This window comes from Syngnathoides biaculeatus, chromosome 3 (genome assembly GCF_019802595.1).
Source record: "Syngnathoides biaculeatus isolate LvHL_M chromosome 3, ASM1980259v1, whole genome shotgun sequence".
NCBI classification, from domain to species: domain Eukaryota; kingdom Metazoa; phylum Chordata; class Actinopteri; order Syngnathiformes; family Syngnathidae; genus Syngnathoides; species Syngnathoides biaculeatus.
Genome location: NC_084642.1, coordinates 2,150,856 through 2,169,217, shown reverse-complemented (window position 1 = coordinate 2,169,217; position 18,362 = coordinate 2,150,856). Strand labels below are relative to the sequence as shown.

The window sequence follows — 18,362 nt, the reverse complement described above, 5'->3', positions numbered from 1 at the left end:
TTTTCCATCAAATTAATATTTTCTACCTTAATACGAGTTTTCTTTCACAGAAATTTAATTTCAGTCAAAATAAATCAGCTTCAAACATTATCATTGTTCTCACGGATTAGTCCATTTTCTGTGAAATTATTTCATTTTTACACTAACATTCTCGTAAAAAAAATACATTCCTATACCTATTAGAGCTTCAAAAATTTGCATTTTTTTTTAATCTGAAAACTATATTATGACTTTCAATCAGATGCAATTATTATCAATGATTATTATTTACAAACGCATTCACAAAAAGTCCCTCCCTCCCAGGGAAAATATGATGCTATTATCCTCATGAAATTCATTAGCAACATAACTAGTATTTTTTTTTTCTTTAAGATTGTTGTGTGGCATGGTCAAAGAAACGTGTGCTACTTTTAGAGTAGAAGAAGAAGGAGGAGGATGCTAATCATCTTCTTAGCATGTTTTATGTAAAGGCCATCTGCTTTGTCGCACTTCAGCACCCAGGCAACCTTTAATAATATAAGTACACACACGTACACACACACACGTACACGTACACACCCCAAAGGGCCCCAAATGCCAGTCACGGCGTTTAACCCCGGCGGCGGCGGCGGCGGCGGCCCGTCCCTTTACACAAAATGTCACAGTTAATTCCCATCAGGACCACCAGCCGCTAAGCTAAGCTCGGCTAAGCTAACTAGCAGTCGCCACTCTGAAGTGGCTTTACAAAGCTTGGATCACAACGTTGCTTTTTACGCTAACGTTACAAGCGTAGCACACTACAAAGCTCATGATAAATCAATTCAAGATTTTTATTTTCATTCTCGTTCTTCTGCACATTTAGCGTTTGACAAACTGACCAGCTAAAGCTAACTAGCCGTACAGATTAGCATTCGGGCTCAAGTTTTATTTTCATTCTTGTTTTTCTGGTGTTTCGTTTGGAACGCCCACGCCCAAAAAAAACAACCAAAAAACCTGACATTCACCATTTGACAAACTAACCAGCGAACGCTATCTAGCAGTACACATTAGCATTCGGGCTCAAGATTTTATTTTCATTCTTGTTTTTCTGGAGTTCTGTTTGGAACGCCCACCCAAAAATAAAAATGAAAAATTTAAAAAACCTGACATTTAGCATTTGACAAACTAACCAGCTAAAGCTAACTAGCAGTACACATTAGCATTCGGGCTAATAGTCTTTAATAGTAATTTAATTTAGTCTTTTAATAGTCTAGTCTTTCATTTGTTGCGTGTTTTCTGTACTTGGAACCAAAAAGCGCTTCTTTAGCGTTTGAAAAACATCGTACTTGCCCAAGCAGCTGACAAAAATTGTAGCCGCCGCTTCGCTGAAACGTTCACATTCCAGCTACAGCTACGGTCGTCCGAGTAGTTGTCTCTGATTTATTATTATTATTTTTTTTTTTTTACAAATACAATTTGGAAGAAGAAGAGACATTAAGCAAAACATTCTACTAGCACAGGAAGCTAAGCTAGTAGTTACTAATTCCCATGAGCATGGAAGCTAAATCGATCTGCATTTAATAAATCTTTCCTTCCGTTTTTAATGATAAACATTTGGAACCGGCACAACCAAAAATGACGGGCAGCATCTTACAAAAACCGTGAGCACGTGCAGCTAACTAGCGTATCCGTTGTAACTAGCCTCACAAATGGCGTCACGACGGTATGTCTCTTGATAATGTTTTTAATTTCATCTTTAAAAACTTGATAACTTCCTAACCCTAACCCAAGACACACAAAATCATTTCATCAAGAATGTACATGAATGTAAAGAAAAAAAGAATTAAAAAATGTTTTAACAGTTTTGTTTGTACAGGGGTAGCTCTACTTACAAATGTTTCTTGTCACGAAAAATTCAGGTTTCAAAATGGCTCTTTGGGAAAAAAAAAAAAACATTTTGTTACGAAGGGAAATTCAGGACACGAAAGGCAAAAATAGCCGCTGCTATTCGCAGCCCCCAAATTCCACCAAACGTAAGTTTGTGTGGCGCGATGGAGCCGCTCTCCCATTGGCTATCGCCGTAGCATCTTCCTGGCATCCCATTGGCTAGGTGCGATGTCAATCTTTACCCTTGATGTTTCCGCTAGCGCGTTCACACGCTTTGTCACATGCTAGCGCACATCAGTAGAGTACAACTTTTTCGTCAGTTTTTTGCAAGTTGATTCATCTTTCTTTGGTGGAGTTTAGTGCATGCGTGCTTCAGTTGTTCATGTTTCGATTTCATCTTTCAAAACTCGCCAGGTAACGCCATATGCGCAACAGATTCGAGCTAACAATAAGTTCAGTCGAGTTAATGCTTTGATTTTCTGGAAACGATCAATTTGGGACTAAAAGTGGACTTCTGGTGCCTTAGAAAAACTCTTCTAGCATTGGCTGCTAACTTAACTTAGTTTGGAGTAGCCGCTTATCCTAATCATTGTAAGCAGCTTTACAAATATGGTGAACTTTGCTAACTTAGCATCTGAGCCAATGCTACGTTTAGCCGAGGCTTTTTTTTTTTTTTTTTTCTTCTTGACTGCCGTCACGCGTAACCTCGAGATGACCCGGAAATGGCTTCGGCAAAGAGCTCTTGAGAGAAGGGTGGGAGGGCAGTTCCTCCGGGGCGGGGGGGGGGGGGGGGGCTATCATGGCTTGGACACACACACACACGTATACGCACACATGTACACACGCGCACCATGGTCACCTTTTCAGTGTCCATCAGGATTGCGAGTGTAATCCTCACCGGATCATCTCGTCAATGCCTCGCCTCTTTCTGTGTAATGGATCCCGTCTCGGAACAACACCCCAAAAACCCCCCCCAAAAAAAAAAAAAAAAAAAAAAAAAAGATCCGAACCTACTTCACCGTCTTGTTCACACGCACACACACGACTACACGCAGCGTTAAGGATGGCAAATTTCCAGCTTTTTCCACTTGTGTGGCTTTGAAATGACTTCATCATATTTGGACAAATTGTGCAATAGCATTTCTGATTAAAAAAAAATAAAAATCCTCAAAATTAATTCATCGCCTTTTAGAAGCGTTTTCGTCATCAGTGGACTTTCATCTCCACGCAACAACATGGAATGCTGCCTCTCGTGTTTCTATTTAGAACAACAAAGTGGCTTTTTGAAGACCTTTGAACGACATATTTAAGCATCAATCATCTTTTTCATTTTTTTTCTGAAAGAAAAATTCTATTCAGGAAATCTAATTTAACTTTTTTTTGTAGACTTCAAAAACTCCCTTAATGCTTCTTCTCTTTTTTTTTTTAACTTGTTCAGACCACTTGACCCATGACCAAAATGTATTTTTACATTTTCTAAATATTAATTCAAGTGAAATGAAACCAACTACGGTGACCTTGTTCTTTTCTTCTTCAGTAAGCTGTATTTTTCAATTTTCCAGTTATGTAGCAAAATATATCAAAGGCAGTGACACAAGCGGCAACAATTATACATTGTAGACTTTGTTTTTATACACGGACCATTGGAAAGTACAAAGCTATAGAAAATAAATTATATATACATATATTTATATATATACACAGACACATACAATAAATGTAAAAAAAAAAAAATCGGAAAATGGAAGAGTGCAGTTTTCCTTCTTTCAATGACATTTTTAAAAAACATTTGAGTTAAATATATTACAAAATGTTTAAAAGTTAAAAATGTTACGCACAATGATTTTTTTTATTTTGGTGTTTGCCAGTAGACACAAAAATTTATTATTATTATTATATACACTGAAGGCATTTTTAACATTAAAAATAAGAAGAGTAAAAAAAGATGGCTTTGTTATTTTCATTTTTTTTTGTTAAAATTATATTTCATTTACAGGCTAGGTTCAATTAATTTAATTAGCAGTGTCACAAGGGACTAAAGGCTAAAAAAAGGTTTTAATTTATGCAGCCATACTGTATGTGTTTTAATTATATTTTTGGTTGGTACTGTTAATTATTAATAAATGACTGCTATTTATTACTATTATTATTTATATTAATTATTTTTTGTGAATATCCAATTTAATTTTTGTTCATTTAAAAGAAAAATAATTGAGTAGCACATTTATTTTCAATAATCCAATCAACAGCTACTCTAATTAAACCCCATTTTATTTTGTGCACTTCTATTTTGAAATATTTATGTACTGTATTTTTGCTTTTTAAAGCATGTAACGCGACGGCGGAGGTCGTAGTGTTTCCCTTCGCCCTCATTAGCGAATAACGACGGCGTCTGATTAAAAGCGTGTTTGGTGTAGAAAAAAGCGAGGCGAAGAAATTTGGGGATTGAGGAGGAGGAGGAGGGGGGGGGGGGGGGTCTTTGTGGTTTACTGAGGGGGAGGGTTGCCGTACCTCCATAATTAAGATCACTTGGCAGATTACCTCCGGCAACAAAAGCGTGCGAGGGGCCGCCTGTGCGCACCAAAATTGGAGGAAAAAAGGATGAGAATGAGGAGGACGAAGAGTGAAGTCCGCACAACACCCGAAAAACAAAGCGCCGACACGCATACTCACGTTAAACCTGGCTAGCACTTTGCAAAAAGTTTTTTTTTTTTTTTGCTTGTTTCAGTCTGAAGAATCGCCAGGAATGACAACGATTCAACATCAGCAAACACAAGAAAAACAAAAACTGAAGTGACGCCAACTAGCTGGAGCGGACAATTTTTTTTCAATTTCAACCTCGTGTTAAAGTGAGGCCCTTCCATTGTTACATTCTGGACTTCAGCGACTGGGCTAACACGGGAAGCTAAGCTAACTAGCAGGTAGCTTTATAAATGTTGCCGGATTTTGATGACTCATGTTGGAATTGCTAATTTACATACGAAACAAAGTTGACATGCTAGCACTCAAATTAAGCTAAAGAGCTTTCAAAATGTTATATGTTTTTTTTTTTTTAAGTAATCCATTTTGGATCGTTATTTACATTACAAGAACAGCAGATAAGTTAGCATTTAAGCAAAGCTAAGTATCGTTTAACAAAAAAAAAAAACTTCACTCATTTATTTTACACGCATTTCAGATGAATTACCATTTGAGAAAAGTTAATCGTTTTCAAACCTGTGCTCCGCAGTGTTTTGGTGGCTAACGTTTTGAATGCTAATTTATGTTACACGCATAGCAGCTCAGCTAACTAGATTGAAAAAGAAGTCTTTTGGTAATTAACGCTTGGTTTATGTTACATGCAGCGCAGCGGTGTTAGCATCGGGTTTAGCTACAGTAACTAGCTTGCATTTGACGTTTAGATTGCTAATTTCCATTACATACAAAATGTTAGCATTAGAGCTAAAGCTATCTTCGTTTGAGACAGCCGTTTCTTTTGTGTTTGTTGTTACTGGAGTTCATTATATGGAACCATGAAGTGGAAATTTAGCATTTTATAAAAACTCTACTATCCGTTCCATAAGCTAAGTAGCAGTAGCCACATAGTTATTAAAACTGGTTGAAAAACAACATTCTTTCTTTCATGAACCACACACAAAACATACACATTAAATTTCGATATCTGGTGAAACAAAATAATGTTTTGAGTTATTATTAAAGATCCATTCATTCATTTTCTTTGCCGCTTATCCTCACGAGGGTCACGGGGCGGGCCGGAGCCTGTCGCAGCTGTCAACGGGCAGGAGGCGGGGGACACCCTGGACTGGTCGCCGGTCAATCGCAGAGCACATCGAGACAAACAGCCGCACTCACAATCACACCTCGGGGCAATTTAGAGTGTCCAATTAATGTTGCATGTTTGTGGGATGCGGGAGGACACCGGAGTGCACACCCGGAGAAAAGCCACACAAGCACGGGGGAGAGGATTTGAACCCCGGACTTGAGAACCGTGAGGCCAACGCTCTGCGGATGCGACACCGCGCCGCCGAAGATGGATCACTGAACGTCTACATAAAGGGTTAAAAGTTTTTTGCGGGGTTAAAACCAGCAGACGTATTTGAGGAAGTCCAGGCGGTCAGAAATAAATAAACAGACACATATTTACCAGGGGGAAAAAAAAAACAAAAAATATCTCCATAAATAAATAAGACAGTTTCCTCGCTGTGAGCGGCCGCTTTTCACGCGAGGCCTTCACAGACGCTCGTGTGTTCGCTTCGTTTTGCCTTCAGGGACCTTTCGTGTTGACTTTCGCATAAACGTCCAACACTAATGTGGAATCAAGCGCACCTTCTCTAGGGACCGTCTCCTTCTCCACCCCCTACCAGCCCCCCCCCCCCCCCCACTTCTTTTTTTTTTTTGGGGGGGGGGGGAGTGGGGGGATATTAAGGCACCGGTTAGCACATGCTAAAGTTCAAAAATGGAGCAGGAATTGGCCAGAAATTGTACTCGAGTAAGAGCACTGCCGTTGCTGACAAGTAAAAAGTAGTCCTCGGCGGCACGGCGGATCAGCATGCAAAGCCTCACAGATCTGAGGACCCGAGTTCGACCCCGGCCCCACCTGTGTGGAGTTTGCACGTTCTCCCCGTGCCTGCGTGGCTTTTTCTCCGGGTGGGCACTCCGCTTTCCTCCCACATCCCAAAAATGTGCAACATTCATTGGACACTCGAAATTGCCCCGTCGGTGTGATTGTGAGTGTCTCGACGTGCCCTGCGATTGGCCGGCGACCAGTTCAGGGTATGCTCTGCCTCCTCCAGTACTCCCTGCGACCCTTGTGAGGATAAGCGGCAAAGAAAATGAGTGGAAGTAAGTATTCAGTAACTGGTGAGTAACATTCGATTTATTTCAACACATGAATGTCAACCAGACATCCATTCATCTATTTTCTCAGCCGCCTATCCTCACGAGGGTCCCGAGAGGATCGGGAGCCTATCCCGGTTGTGATCGGGAGGTGAGGCGGGGTGTGCGCCTTCAACTGGTTGCCAGGGCAAATGTAAACAAACAACCGTTTGCGCTCACAATCACACCGACGGGACGATTAAGAGTTTGGGATGTGGGAGGAAAGCCGAGTGCCCGCCCGGAGAAAAGCCACGGGGGGAAACACGCAAACTTCACACGGGACGGGCCGGGATCTGAACCCCAACCCTAACCTTAACCTTAACCTGGAATCTAACCCCCGAAATGTGAGACGATTTGCTCCAAGAAACAAAGGAAAGTGTCCATTTCTATGTTTCCCCAAAATTTGTCAATCGAAAGAAGAAACGGCCACCGTGAGCCTCAAAAATGGCCGATTTCTCCCGTCTTTCTGGACTTCTTCAGACTTTTTTTTTGTGCATCTACCAAATCTGATCTCACAAAGGAAAAATGACTTAATTGGAAAATAATCACATCACGATAATTAAAAAAAAAAAAAAAAAACAGCTCCCTGGAAATGATCCCTGAAATGTCAATTTAAAACTGAAATGGCAGACTTTTTACTTCTTTTCATACGTGACCTTTGAAATTTAAAAAAAATATATATATATATTCTCATGATTGACCCTTGGCAAGTTTTAAGATGGCGAATGAAGCTGACGTCTGGGGTGGAATTTTCCAAAGAGGACCGAAATTCAACATGAGCCGACCGCGGCTGAGTTATCACTTTGTTGCAGGACTAATATGCAAATATGAAAATTGGAAAACGAGCGACGAATCGTTACGGGTTGACTGCAGAAGCGGCTGACTCGACCGGATTCAGACAAAAGTTTGGGATGTCGGCCCTCTTAAAAAAAAAAAATTCCAAGGTGGACTTGAGACTTGTCGTGACTTGATCCCGCCGCCGCGACAAAAAGTCCCAGCAAAGGGAACGAGCGCCTCGCTGCCACTCGGAGCAAGAATAGAAAAAAAAAGAAGGAGAAGGAGCTGTGAGCGCTTCGGATTGAGTCTTTAATTCACGCCCGTGTGACATTAAAACCCTTCGCTTGACTCGCGCGGCTGCTGACAAATGCGGCGGCGGCGGCGCTTAAACGAGGTGCGCCGCCGCCGCCGCCATTTCGCGCCACTTTTATCAAAGGCAATTTATCAGCGGCGCCGCCGATCTGCGGAAGGCGCGCGTTGAGAGGCGAACCTCCAGATAGCGTTAAATACATCAGCCCTCCTCCTCGCCGCGTCTGCCTTCATCTTCTTCTTTCTGCCATCGCGCATTTGTCTGCTCGCCGGCGGCCATGTTTGACAACAATTAGCCCAGAAGAAGAAGACGAAGAAGAAGAAGAAACACCTCAAGTGCGCTCTTCATTATTCACGCGTCAATTGTTTGCAATTAGTGCGACGAAAGCCGCTAAAGACGCTTCTCGGTGTTTGCGGCCCGAGTGGGCAAAGTACGGCCCGGGGGCTTCAATCCGGTCCAATGAATTTTTAAAAGGCCAAAAATACTGGAGTATTAAACTCCCCCGCCCTCCTTTAAAATGGGATAATTGATACACACTTCTCTATTCTTAAACATCATTATTCTCTTTAAATTAGCGTTATGTATTATGGTAAAATAAATAAATGGTAAAACTCATTAATAAGAAAATAGTAAAAAACATTCATTACATTTTTAATGCATAGTGAATTACTAATTTATTATAGCTTTAGTAAAAAGTAAAAATAGCTGCCAAACTAAAAAAAAATATGGATTACTCAAGAGATTTGTTCATACTGGATAATACATGTATTACACTGAAATTCATCATAAAAATACAAAAAAAATTTTTTTTTTATTTTTTTTTTCATTGATTGTATTAATTTGATGATTTAATGTCTTAACTTGACCCACTAACCCTCAACTAACAAGTCTTGGAATATTCTTTTGCACCTGACTCTCACCCAACATAATAAAAAATATGAAATCAAGACAAAAGGGAACATTTGAATTGATTTGGTCAAATGATTGGTCCATTAATTATAAACTACATTCAAAATTGTGAACAAAATTAACAAATATTACATTGATGTAAAGGGTTGGCCTCACAGTTCCGAGGACTGGGGTTCGAATCCCGGCCCCTCCCGTGCGGAGTTTGCACGTCCCCCACGCCCCCGTGCCTGTGTGGCTTTTCTTCGGGTGGCCACTCGGCTTTCCTCCCACATTCCAAACTCCAATTTGTCTCCGTGTGCCCTGCGATTGGTTGGCGACCATTTGAGGGTGTGCCCCGCCTCCCACTTGAAGACAGCTGGGATTGGCTGCAGCACTCTTGAGGATAAGCGGATCAGAAAATGGATGGATGGATATCCTCACCCTACTATTGACAGGGTTTATCTAGTTACATTTTTTTTCAACAGATTAACATTGAAAAATGTTAATTTCCGTAATCAACACAAACCAAAATTCTTGCATTTTTTTCCGATGGGACACAAAATGGAGGCTGCGCTGCGCTTCGATTGTAAGTCAACAGAAAGAAAGCTGGAGAAAGTGGATGGAGGGATGACGGGAGGAGGAGGGGACGGACGGACGGACGAGAAGTACGCAGCCCCCGTCGGCGCTCACTGGAGCTGCCGGAAGCCGGGCCGAACCGCTAAACGTCACCTGAGATCCGCCGTGACACGCGATCGCTCCCACGGCCTTTGCCGGCTTCGAAGACGCCATCGAGTCGTGTCCGACCGTTGGCAGAAGAATACGTACGATGGCCATAACTATAGTCATAATCATAATAATGGATGTCAGGGCGGATTCAATGGGTGCCCGGTTCAGTAAACTGTTGGGTGAAAAGTTGGCAAATTCCATCAACACTTGACAGGATTGTACGCCGTGAATTCGCCAAAAGAGCTCGAAAATGAAATGATTTGAAAATATGCAATGCGAATCCAAATACGTACGAGAGCTCTTCGTCGGACAATTTGACTGTGAAAACTTCCGAAAATGCCAAGAAACGGTTCCCGAGGTCTCCTGCGTCATCGGAATATTTGAAAGCGGGAATGACTCGGATCGCTCGGAAAGCTGGAAGGAGGAAGAGGAGGAGGAGAGGAGGAGGAGGAGGAAGAGGAGGAGGAGGAGGAGAGGAGGAGGAGGAGAGGAGGAGGAAGAGGAGAGGAGGAGGAGGAGGAGGAGGAGGAGGAAGAGGAGGAGGAGGAAGAGGAGGAGGAGGAGGAGGAGGAAGAGGAGGAGGAGGAGAAGAGGAGGAGGAGGAAGAGGAGGAGGAGGAGGAAGAGGAGGAAGAGGAAGGAGGAGGAAGAGGAGGAGGAAGAGGAGGAGGAGGAGAGGAAGAGGAGGAGGAAGAGGAGAGGAGGAGGAAGAGGAAGAGGAGGAGGAAGAGGAGGAGGAGGAGGAGGAAGAGGAGGAGGAGGAGGAAGAGGAGGAGGAAGAGGAGGAGGAGGAAGGAAGAGGAGGAGCTCTCAATTTGAAACGTTTGTGAATTTGGATTATGGGATAAATTCCTCGATTCCAAGACGTCCTCAACGTTTGACAGGTGTTGAAATTGGTCAAGAATTTTCGAATTTTGGAAATTTTGTCACGCAAACGGCTAATATTTCTAAGTCAGAATCCACTCAGCTATTTTCCAAGATGCTTATGCTCACAAGGGTCGCGGGAGTGCCGGCGCCAATCCCAGCGATCTGCTGAGAAATGCTAATCGTGTGAAATAAGTTAATATTTTCCGGAGATGAATTATTTGACTTTTCTTGAACCATTGAAGTCACGCTCAAACTGTTCCCCGTCCCGCAATCAACAACGGTTCGATTCCCGTCTTACAGTTTGTTATGCTTACTGCACCTCAACAAAATCCAAAATGTTAGCATCTCGTCGTCGTGCGTTGGCCAATCCCAATTTAAGGTTTCGACCTGCGCCAAGTTCTCTTTTTAGGTGGCTTGTTAGCATATTTTCATCATGACAGTGACACAACATGTCGAAAACAATGAAAGCCAACATTTGCTCCAAATATGTACGACATTTTTTGAAATCAGAAAATAGTTCATCATAAGCTACTGAAATCAACGTTTCCTCCAAAAACTTCTGAAGACAATGCAAAGTGTCACAATGGACATTGGAAGACACCGGCGTAGTCCTGTTAGCAAAAGCTAGCTTGCGGTCTGGCTACTGCGATTTCAAAACGACAGAAAGGTGGACCAGAACCATCCAAATACAGGACACCGTTTTTTTTTTTTGTTTTAATGCTAACACAAGTTAACTCAATCAATGGCGTGAACATTTTCATTTGTGAACTGGAACCCAACCGTTCACTGCCATCGACGTACATAGCCGTCAAGAAAGTTTTTCAACCGCTCTGTGAAATTCACCTTTGTAAAAACAAACAAAACAAAAAAAATGCAACGTTGAACACGCAAATCGGACAAGTTGAAGCACGTCGCACGCTAACGGAGTACCCACAAAATACTCGCATGTACGGTACAAACACAGCATGTGTGGGGTTGTTGGCAAAAAGTGTGTAAATGAATTATTTGGGCATTAAAAGAACTTGGGCTGCACGGTGAATCAGCCGGTAAAGCGTTGGCCTCACAGTTCTGAGGACCCGGGTTCGATCCCGGCCCCGCCTGTGTGGACTTTGCATGTTCTCCCCGTGCCTGAGTGGGTTTCCTCCGGGTATTCCGGTTTCCTCCCACATCCCAAAAGGGTGCAACGTGAATTGGACACACTAAATTGCCCCAAGGTGTGATTGGGTGTGCGACTGTAATCTGTCTCGATTGGCCGGCGACCAGTTCAGGGTGTACCCCGCCCGCCTCCTGCCTGTCGACAGCCGGGGTAGGCTCCAGCACTCCCCGTGCCCCTCGTGAGGATAAGCGGCAAAGAAAATGGATGGATGGATGGATGGAAGAACTTGATCAAGTGAAAAACGTATGTCCTGGTGTGAAACTCGCTCTTCTGCACGTTTCTTTCCGTAAATCGTTTGTTTTTTCTGCTTCGGGGTCGCAAGCCTTCGTTTTGTCAACGGCAAATCATCTTCAGAATCAGACACGCGAGGAATTTTTCCTCCGGCCGTCGGTGCCGCTGTTCCGAAGAAGGCAAAAAGCTTGAAGCGAACGGATTTTTTTTTTTTTTTTTTTCCACCCGGTCAAAGAAGAGGCTCCGTTGTTTGGCCGCCTCCATTGGCCTTGAAACCCAGTCCGAATGCTCTAAAACGGCTGGCGATCAATGTGTTAATATACGAATGCCCCCCCCGCGGCCGCCACTTTTAAGCTTCAACCTTGGCAGAGGTCTCCTTTTCGCTTCTTTTCCCGTCCTTTCTAATGCCAGCGTGAACTGTCGCTCCAAACATTTACGATGCTTTCGATTCATTTGGAAAACAGTAGATCGTAAAACGATTCAAATCCGCTTTCTCCGCGTCGCCGTCGGTGTGTGCGGGATTTTTTTTTTTGCGTCGTAACATTTTAACGCAGTGCGCTCGACTCAATCAATTAGCCGAGATGGACTTCGAAGAGAAGAAGCAGCCGCACGGCAGCAACTTTCACGGGAAACGAGCCACCGGTTGAGGGTTTGCCTCCTGCCCGACGACAGCCGGGATGGGCTGCGGCGTTCCCGCGACCCTCGTGAGGATAAGCGGCTCCGAAAACGGACGGGTGAAGCCGGCGCGCCCCCCCCGTCCTCCTCCTCCTCCTCCTCCGTCGGTCCATCCCGAACATAAAAGTGACGGAGAAAAATTCCGATGGAGGCATTGTCAAAGAAAATAGAATTCCACGGGATGAGCGGCGTAACGACTCTCACGCACGGGGACCCCGACGTGCACACACCGAGGCCCAGATGAACGCGCAACCCCCGGGCGGGACAATATCCCGCTATTGTGGTTTTAACCCGCCAGACCTGGCGCGGAATGTAAACGCTTTCACATCACATTTGTAAGCTCCGATGAGCACGCGGCAGCCGCTCGCTTTTGCTTGACTTTTTTTTTTTTTTTTTTCTTTTAAACATGGTCGATGCTCTCAGATGAGGCCGAGAGCGTGTTTCAAATAAAGACTTCGGGGGGCGAAATGTTGCAAATGGAGGAAAAGTCGATTCCATTTTGATGCGTTTCAAGTCAGGCTTCCAGTTTCAAACTGTCTTGAGGAGAAAATCTGGCTTCGAGTTTGTAGGGATTCAAACGAAGGTTTCAAACCGGCGTTCGAGTTTCCAACGAGGACTTTCAAGGCTTTCGCATCGAGATTTTCAGACGGGGCCAAAATGAAGGTGTCAAGCCTTGTTGGGGGTCAAAGGGCGTTCGCTTTTGGAGTTCGGGTTCCGAGCCAGGATCGAAGACTCAAAAGCAGGGGTTCAGATTCGGTTTCCGAGACCAAATTAGGCTCACGGGCGGGTCTTTCAAAATAAGTTTCGAGATCAGGGAAAGGGGCGCCAAATCCTGGTTTCTAGCCTGAAGTATATATAAAAAAAAAAAAAAAAATTGCACCAAATGATGAGTCACTTGAATTTCTCGTGTTTTCCCAAGCTGCATTATTTTTCTTCAATTCATTTTTTGGTTTGCATTTTCAGATTTTTATGAACGCCTTTGTAAACATTTTCCATCGTTCCGTCGGTCAAACTTTCATTAACGACCCAATTATCCAAACGACGAGCCGAGAGGCCGGCGAATACGAACGGCGACGCCGGGCTGTCGCGGGCGCCGTCGGCGAAGCGAGAGGAGGAGGTGGTTGGGGGGCCACGAGGAGAAATGAGAACAGAAAAGACAAGGGAAGGGATGGGAGGAGGACGAAGAAGAATGAGGATGACATCGAGGGGACGTAGGAGGAGAACGAAAAGGAAGGAGGAAGAAGAAGACGGAGGGGGAAAAGTAGCGAGAACGGGAAGCGAGAGGAAGGAGGAGGTGCTCTTCGTCCAACAGGTGCGCCTCCTCCGCCTCGGAGGAGGACAAGCAACGGGAGGAGGCGTAAGGAGCCAAAGGAGGAGAACGTGGGAGAGGAAGACAATGTAGGAGGACGTGAAAGGAGGAGAAACAGGTCGAGGAGGAAGAAGAAGACGGAGGAGGAAGTAGCGAGAACGGGAAGCGAGAGGAAGGAGGAGGTGCTCTTCGTCCAACAGGTGCGCCTCCTCCGCCTCGGAGGAGGACAAGCAACGGGAGGAGGTGTAAGGAGCAAAAGGAGGAGAACGTGGGAGAGGAAGAACAAGGAGGGAAGATGATGAGGAAAGAGAGGAGAGGAACAAGGACGAGGAGCAATTGTGGGAGTGCGCTTCATAAATGAAGGCGCGCCTCCTCCTTCTCCTTTGACAACGATGAGGATGAGGAGCACCTCCTCAACCTCGGACAGACGAGGAAAAAGAGGAGAAGAAAAGCGTTGGAGAACACCAACGAGGATGCGGACGGCCTCCATCTTGCTCGAGCGCGACTCGTTAGCGACTGCCACCTGCGCGACGCCGTCCCAACTGTGCAACGGGCGTGACCCTCGCGCGCACACACATTCACACGCGGGCGCTCTCTCCCGTCGTCGGCGTGTCGACGAACGCCAAACAGCGAGCGGCTTGATTGACGGCCGCTAAGCTGTTGTCTCCGCGAATGACACGGCGGAAAACAGGCACATCAAAGATGGAGGTGGAGTGGAAGTGGGGGGGGGGGGAAAGGGGGGGGCTCTCTCTCTCTCTCTCTCTCTCTCTCTCGACATCCCAAAATCCCAAATGAACTTTCGGAAAAAGAACAACAACAAACAGAAGAAGAAGCCGAGCATACAAAAACATGAACAGCAATTTTGTCCTTTTTTTTTTTTTTAAAACGCACAAACGCGCACACACACACACACACACACACACAAGTTGCACTGGTGTCAAGGCCACGCAACTTTTTGCACACACAAACACACACTCCCACACACCTGCACTGCAAGAAACTTCAAAACACACCTTACCCAACACACACACAATATAACACAAGCCAGTGGCATAACACACCAATAAAAAAAATGTCATAATGCTGCATACAAGTTGTTCATTAATTCAGGCAACAAATGTGACAGGACCCCCCCACACACACACACACACACACACACAAATTGTTTTTGGCATGACAAGTCGAGTGTCTGTTGCAAATGTTTTTTTTTTTTTTTTTTAAATTCAGGCAACAAATGTGACAGGACCCCCCCCCCCCCACACACACACACACACACACACAAATTGTTTTTGGCATGACAAGTCGAGTGTCTGTTGCAAATGTTTTTTTTTTTTTTTTTTTAAATTCAGGCGACAAATGTGAACCCCCCCCCCACACACACACACACACACATTCTCCAGCAATCCAAAATTCTGCACCCCCTTCCCAAAATATTTCAAAACGCTTTCCGGCATGACAATTAAGTCCGTTTGCGTCCAATATTTTTTTTTTTTTTTAACTCCACAGATATCACATTTGACAACCTACCCCCCCCCCCCCAACACACACAGATGCATGCACACTTCAATTCAGGCGTCAAATTTGATGACCCCCATTACGAACGCCCCCCCCCACTTTCTCCATTTCTTGACCCCCCTGCACAAAAAAAAAAATCATCCCGAATCCTGCAACCCCTTGCAAAATAATCCCTCAGCCCCCCCCCCCACGCGTAACAGTCCTCTCACTTTTTCATTCAGGCTTCAATGTGACCCCCCCCCCTCATTAAGGACCCCCCCCCCCCCATTACACATACATGCAACACAGTCCTGCACAAATCAACGTAAAAAAAAATCTGCTGCAATTTTGCTATAATATAACTCGACGGGATATCATCCACAATAAACAAAATGAACGATCCTGAATCCTAAAATGATATTTAAGAAATCATGATTTCATCTTCCGCAACAAGACACATTCAAGTTGTTGACTGTGAGGATGGTTCCGATCCGGCTGGGGGAAAACTTCCCGGCTCTCCGTTCACATGATAAAAATGATAAATTACGCTATAAACTGCATTTTTTTTTTTTTTTTTTAATTCAGGCATCAAGGACCGCCCCCCCCCAAAACCCCCACCCTCATATCACACCCCAGCGCATACAAACACACACACACACACACACACACACACACACACTCCAGAGTGACATATTTATACCGCGAGGAGACATGACGACATCATCATGCATTCTGTGCTTCTTCTTCATCATCATCATCATCATCATCATTAATGTGACACACACTTGTTAAAACGCACACTCACACACACACACACACACACACACACACACACACACACACACACACCACACACACACACACGCGCAGAACGTTCCGCAAGCGTCGGGCCCGTTTTGACACAGAACATTTATTTTCCCCTCACAGGAATATGAAGAACGCCGCCCTTGACTGCACATGATCAATTCTCATTATCGGAATCATTTAGTTATTAAATATGCAGCGTTGGACGATTCCCCCTCGCGCGTTTCCTTTTTCGGTGGAGGTAACATTTGGACGCGAGGTCAGTTTGCCGGGAAGTGACAAGTTGTTGCGTTTACGCGGCGACGGCGTCTTCCCGCTGGTGAACTTCATCATCAAAAATATGATTTCACTGCTTATGTATCGCTGCGCTTGATCCGCGCGTGTGTGTGTGTGACCTGAATTTAGGACACCAACATGCAATACAAAAGTCAAGCAAATATGGACTTTTACTGATTAATACATGTAATTACAAAGCATAAAATACAGCACCAAAGAATTATTACTAATTCGATTTTGTGTGTGTGTGTGTGTGTGTTACGAATTGATCTTAGTCGGAAACCTAAACGATCATCAAACTGTAGCACCGAGTAATTCATAATTTACACGTCGTGTGCTGTGTTCACCAGTGTCAGTGTGCGTGTATAATTGTGTTGCATATTAAACCTGCGTCTAAAAAAAAAAGTACAGCACAAGTATTGTCAGATATTGAGTATTATTGCTAATTTGTGTACTGAGTACTGCGTTTGGTGTGATGACTTGAAGTGCGAGATATGGAACCCCGAGAAGGACTACACTTTTGTCCAAGTAAGAGTATGCGCGCGTCGCGTGTTGAACTTTTGCAAACACGACAAAGTATCCGACACTGAACCGTCACCAGAGCTCAATTCTTGATTATTATTATGACTAATTTACATGCTTAATCGTGTGCGGCAAATTCAAGTGTGCGCGTGTGTGTGCGGGTGAACTCCAGAGTTTGAGGTCACGTCGCTACACGACGGAGGCCACGGCGGCGTGTTGGCGTTGCCGCTGGGGGGGGGGGGGGGGGGACACGGCGGTTGAGAGGGGGGAGGACTGTGATACGTACACACTCGCAAACACACACACACACACACACTCCGAGGTTGGGGTACTAGCAGGAAGTGGCTGTTGTGACAATGACTGTTAATTAAAGCAGCCCCTCCACCTCAATCAGGTCTGGGGTGGGCTTGAGGGTGGGTGGGGGGGGGGGGTCGCGCAAGGGGGCTTCACAAAACAGCGAGGCGAATCGCCGCACGAGCCACTTGTGTGGTGTAAAAAAAACCACGTCGGTGATTGACAGCTCAAAACCTGACTTCCTGTAATTCCAAAGAGTGGGGGGCGGGGGGGGGGGGGGGGGGGGGGCTGGCAGATTAGAAATACACGACGTCCGAAATTGACTTTTAAAATCGGAATTTGACAAAACGGCAACGGCGAGGCCGCGTTGAGAAGCCGAGGTGAACGCAACATGGCTGCCAATCATAATTATCGGCCGACCCCCCCCCGCAGGTGCTAGGCTCAGGTCACATGACCTCGGGGTCAAAGTGCACGCACACACTTGTAATGGGATTACGAGGCCGCCCGCGCGCGTCGGCTCCCCACTCAAAAGTGTCATCGGCAAACGGCGCCATTTACGCTGAAAGGCGTCAAAGTGCACCAAGAGGTGAGGAAGAAGGAAGACCGGGACCGCGAGACCCGAGGGGGGTTCTTCCCTCGACGTTCGGCGAACTTTCTGGCCGGCTCGGAGCCCCCGCCAAAGCTCCCTCGGGGCCGGGCGCCCACCCCTCCCGATCCCCGCAGTGACATCTGCTCCGCGCACACGAGCCCGTGTCGCTTACAAAATGGCAGCTTCGCCTCGGTACTCTTGTGCCCTCTCATCTTTTTTTTTTTTTTTTTTTTTTTGCAACTTTCTGACCGAGAGGACGCAGCGCGGCTCAAGTTCGGCCGTGTAGAAAATTTTTAAAAAAGAAGAAGAAGAAAGAAGAAGAAGAAAGAGCCCACGCACGCACGAGACCCCGCGCGAAGAGAAATCCAGCAGCCCCGTCCGTCCACGCTCTAATTGCTGCGTGATGAATTTCACGGGGATCGCGCACACCTTCGTGGTGCAAAAAAAAAATAAGAAAAGAAAAATGAAACGCATAAATCAATAAAGGCACTCCAAAGAGCTTACCTTTCGGGGAGGGAATTCCTGGCGCGTGCACGCAGACGAGAGAAGCAAAAAAAAAAAAAGTGCGCGTGGGACCTGTTAGAGAGCCTCCACGCTCCGCGCGCGCATCCCGACCTGACGTGGGAATCTTGTCCTTGTGAACCCCCTCCGCTCCCCTCCGCTCGCTCTCTCCACTCCCTCCGTGCGTCCCTCCCTCCCTCTCTTTCTCTCTCCCTCTCTCTATC

At 45.3% G+C, this 18,362-nt stretch overlaps 1 protein-coding gene across 8 annotated transcripts in view; it reads right to left on the bottom strand.

The window, feature by feature from the left end:
* znf536 (zinc finger protein 536) overlaps positions 1–18,362 on the bottom strand; it is a 402,786-nt gene that overhangs the window by 235,719 nt on the left and 148,705 nt on the right. For 2 of the 8 annotated variants that reach the window (XM_061813496.1, XM_061813504.1), the window contains exon 1: positions 18,142–18,312. The exons of the other annotated variants lie outside the window; for them this stretch is intronic. The gene's annotated coding sequence lies outside the window, so the exon portion shown is untranslated. Of the gene's footprint in view, positions 1–18,141; positions 18,313–18,362 lie in introns of those variants that run through there. 8 annotated transcript variants of the gene reach the window in all.